The sequence below is a fragment of the Nerophis ophidion genome, linkage group LG20, assembly GCF_033978795.1.
Source record: "Nerophis ophidion isolate RoL-2023_Sa linkage group LG20, RoL_Noph_v1.0, whole genome shotgun sequence".
NCBI classification, from domain to species: domain Eukaryota; kingdom Metazoa; phylum Chordata; class Actinopteri; order Syngnathiformes; family Syngnathidae; genus Nerophis; species Nerophis ophidion.
In genome coordinates this window covers 31,127,724-31,132,496 of record NC_084630.1, presented here as the reverse complement: position 1 = coordinate 31,132,496, position 4,773 = coordinate 31,127,724, and the positions used below count along the sequence as shown (strand labels likewise).

Here is a 4,773-nt window from a genome sequence, read left to right as displayed (position 1 = left end):
CAAAATAAAGTGGCACCTGTAGTGCACAATAACTAAAGAAAATATTGGTTCATGTGGGGTTTGTTCTCAAAGCCTTCCTCTGTCCAGAGACTTACTCCCTTAATTTGTAAGACAACAACAAAAAATAGAACACGTATTGTCAAAATAGAAACAAGAAAAATATTGATTGAATCGATTTAGTATTGTTTATATACTAATACTATACTAGTTATTAATATCATCGACATCCGGATCGATCACCCCTACTTTACATTAAGGCTTAAAATCCTGATCGATGTGTGTGTGTGTGTGTGTGTGTGTGTGTGCGTGTGTGCCTGTGTGTATGCGTGTGTTCTGGCAATGCTGACTTAATGGGGACATTGCTCTGTTTACACTGTCACCTTTAGGGGACCTCTGACGGTATGGGGACAAAAAAACAGGTCCCCTGAAGGGAAACCTTTTTAATTGATTCTGAGGATCCTGTCATAATAAATTTGAACTTTTTTTTTTTTTTTTTTTTAAATGGTCCTCAGTAGTCACGTACAAATGTGTGTGAATTATGCAAAATTCTAATTTGCTCCCCATTAACTATATTAACTCTTTTTCCCAGGGTCCCTAGTAAGAATGATCAGCACATTACTTCATCAATCCAGAGATTTAAAGAAGTGTATGAGCTAACTGGGCAGTGGCCATTTTACCTAATTTTTTATATGCCTCCACAACCTGTAGAAAGGGTGGTCCACACAAGTCATGATCAAAAACTTGGTCCCCATTAACAAGTATGTGTGTGTGTGTGTGTGTGTGTGTGTGTGTGTGTGTGCACACATACGTGTTTGGGTGACATATGAGGACTTATGACAAAAACGTGACATATGGGGACATGCCTTTCCAATGGTCCTGCAGGCCTGGGAATCAGACGGTTAGTGAACCAGAATTTTAGAAACACAGTGGTCTATTGAGATTTTTGCAACTCTTTTGTTTTTTTCTGAACCTGATTTTTATGGTACATATGAGGACTTGTCAGGTTTAGGTGACAAATGAAGACCAGAGTGTTTAAGATTTCAAGTTTATGTGACATATGACGACCATGACGTCACAGAGTGTTTAAGATTTCAGGTTCATGTGACATATGACAACCATGACGTCACAGAGTGTTTAAGATTTCAAGTTTATGTGACATATGATGACCATGACGTCACAGAGTGTTTAAGATTTCAAGTTTGTGAAATATGACAACCATGACGTCACAGAGTGTTTAAGATTTCAGGTTCATGTGACATATGAGGCTAATGACATCAGAGACTTAACAAAACCACCTGAGTTGGTTTAGTTGATGTGTTGTCATTTAAAAAAAAAATCCAAATCCCATGCTACTGTAATCTAAAACCAAGAAGAGTTTAAAAGAAACATGGGTAAAAATGTAATTGTCGATTAAGTGTAACTGAATTGTTTTTGTGGATTTTGTCGCTAACAATTATCTGGAATAAATACAAAACGCTTGCTGTTTATTTTGCTTTTTTAATTGCTGGTAACATACTCAAACTACCACAGAAGATGTGGGAAAACATTTTTTTTCCCTTTTTTTAATATAATTCTGTTATGGATGTAGTACTTGATGGCAAGCCAATCTCTGTCCTGTAGAGCTACTAGTTCTTTATGGAGGCAGGCTTCACAATCTTTTTTACCTGGTACTTTGTTGCCAGTTACAAAATGCAACATGTGTCATTCAACTCCTTCCACTTCTTCCCCTTTGCAGCTGTCATAAAGGAGACAAAATACAATTTCTTACTGAAGGAAAAATGACTATAACACAGTGAAAAGGTGCAAAACGTAATATAATATTCTAGTAAATGATGTGGATTATTTATTTACCCCGCTTTGGAGTGGACCAAGTGGAAGAAGCTTGAGACATACCCACTTCCAGCGATTTGTCCTGCTGTCAATCTGAAAGGAAGAATTAGAAAACTGTAAAAGTAAACATTTAACATATTGTGCTTTGTGAAGCAGCGGAGTATATGTGTTGTCTGTCTATTTATGAATAATGAAGACCAGGAGTGTTGGCTGAGTTCTTAACGTTTGCTTTCAGAGCGTGCATATCACAACATACAAGATGCCATCATGGCGACACAACCTATACCGGGCTACCGCGCATGCTCATCACTCCTGTTGCATGCTGGGTAGGGTAGTTCTTTTTTCCCCTGGCTCATAACATTACAATATAGTACCATGTATATGTGTTCAGTTTATCAAAGCACCAAGCAAACAGATATGGTCATAATTATTTTAAGTCCACTACGCAGAATAAACACAACATTATTAATATTGCTACTACGGATAATTTGATCAAAAATTCCCTAAAACAGCCCACTACCTATAATATAAGTTTTTTAAACATAAGATCCCTGATAAAAAAAAATGTTTCTGTTGTTAGCTCAGAAATTGCCTGTTCAGATGTTATGATTGTGGCTCAGAGATTTGTATGTAGATTATATTTATTTTCCATAACAAACAGGATAACTTAAATACTCTGGCAGTGGCAATAAGCTTAAATGTTTGTATTTACATTTTTTGAGTTGATTTTCATAAAATTTGCTATTTAACTGCTACTGTTTAACAAGGACTGATTTAAATTGTGTTTGCTCAACAAATGTTTTGGCGCTTTTGTTCATGTGGGAGAATGTTCCAATAAAGGTGCACTACACACTACTTTTGAATTCATTATTGGGCTTTGCGTATACAATGCATTTAATCGCGATTAATAAGAGAAATAGTGCGATTAACTTCGATTAAAAATTTTAATCATTGCCCAGCCCTAATATATATACAAACCCCGTTTCCATAAAAGTTGGGAAATTGTGTTAGATGCAAATAAAAACTGAATACAATGATTTGCAAATCCTTTTCAACCCATATTCAATTGAAAGCATTACAAAGACAACATATTTGATGTTCAAACTCAAACTTTTTTTTTTTTGCAAATAATAATTAACTTTGAATTTCATGGCTGCAACACGTGCCAAAGTAGTTGGGAAAGGGCATGTTCATCACTGTGTTACATCACATTTTCTTTTAACAACACTCAATAAACGTTTGGGAACTGAGGAAACTAATTGTTGAAGCTTTGAAAGTAGAAATCTTTACCATTCTTGCTTGATGTACAGCTTAAGTTGTCGTGTTTTACGCTTCATAATGCGCTACATATTTTCGATGGGAGACATGTCTGGACTGCAGGCGGGCCAGGAAAGTACCCGCACTCTTTTACTACGAAGACACGCTGTTGTAACACGTGGCTTGGCATTGTTTTGCTGAAAAAAGCAGGGGCGTCCATGATAATGTTGCTTGGATGACAACATATGTTGCTCCAAAACCTGTATGGACCATTCAGCATTAATGGTGCCTTCTCAGATGTGTAAGTTACCCATGCTTTGGGCACTAATACACCCCCATATCATCACACATGCTGGCTTTTGAACTTTGCGCCGGATGGTTATTTTCCTCTTTGTTCCGGAGAACACCGCGTCCACAATTTCCATATATAATTTGAAATGTGGACTCGTCAGACCACAGAACACTTTTCCACTTTGCATCAGTCCATCTTAGATGAGCTCGGGCCCAGCGAAGCCCGCGGCGTTCCTCTGTGTTGTTGATAAATGGCATTTGCTTTGCATAGTAGAGTTTTAACTTGCATTTACAGATGTAGCGACCAACTGTGGTAATTGACAGTGGTTTTCTGAAGTATTTCTGAGCCCATGTGGTGATATCTTTTACACACTGATGTCGGTTTTTAATGCAGTACATCGCTTACGTGCAGTGATTTCTCCAGATTCTCTGAACCTTTTGATAATTTTACGGACCGTAGATGGTAAAATCCCTAAATTCTTTGCAAAAAAAATGTTTAGCAGTTTTAACATCAAATATGTTGTCTTTGTAGCATATTCAACAGAATTGGGGTTGAAAATTCTTTGCAAATCATTGTATCCTGTTTATATGTACATCTAACACAATTTCCCAACTCATATGGAAACGGGGTTTGAATGTATTTTTATATATATATATAGCCTATTATTTGCGCACTATTTACAAGTTATGTACCAAAAACACGACCACCGAAAAAATACTTTGATCAATGAAAACAGCGCTGCAGAAACCGGCTGTAAACAAGAGGCACTGCATTTTCTGAATTGAAACACTCATTTTAAAGCTTTGACATTAACATTTTAACACACACTAATCTGATTCAGAAAATATGAGGACCTTATATGAAACACACCTAGGTCTTTCTTGGTTCAAACAATATGAGGACATGACGAGTGCTCACATGTAGAATTTATGTTGTTGACTTGTAACATCTCCTGTTTTGCTAAACATGAGTTCCAAACTCCCTACTGACTAACATGGATGTACCCTTACGAAAATGTTGTCATGTAAACTGATCTGTGAGAGATTAAAATTAATAAATGTCTTTCAAAATATAGGTTGGGTCAAATTTAGAGCAGATATAGTAAAAATAGACATGTAATAACCTGTTGGAGGGATGAAGTCGGTTTATGGCTGTCATCTGAATCTAGAGAATGTTGAGATAGAACCTCAAACATTTGGTTTCTGCAACAAAACACAAAAATATAATGTCATAACTAATTAATTATAACATTCTCACCACTTTTTGTTGATAAAAATCTGAGCATACAATGCCAGATAAAGGGTAAAGATTATTACAGAGTTTCAGCTCCTAGACAATTCATTAAGAATGTAACACACACAAAAATCTGGTTCAGAAAATATGAGGACCTGAAT

The 4,773-nt window shown here is 36.3% G+C and overlaps 1 long non-coding RNA gene across 1 annotated transcript; it reads right to left on the bottom strand.

Moving 5' to 3' along the window:
• Window positions 1-1,481: 1,481 nt before the first annotated feature.
• On the bottom strand, window positions 1,482-4,573 carry LOC133538602 (uncharacterized). The gene is made up of 3 exons (XR_009803050.1): window positions 4,503-4,573; window positions 1,852-1,923; window positions 1,482-1,735 (listed from the first exon to the last, which is right to left on the bottom strand). It is a non-coding gene; the product is annotated as an uncharacterized LOC133538602 (long non-coding RNA).
• Between the last annotated feature and the right edge of the window lie 200 nt (window positions 4,574-4,773).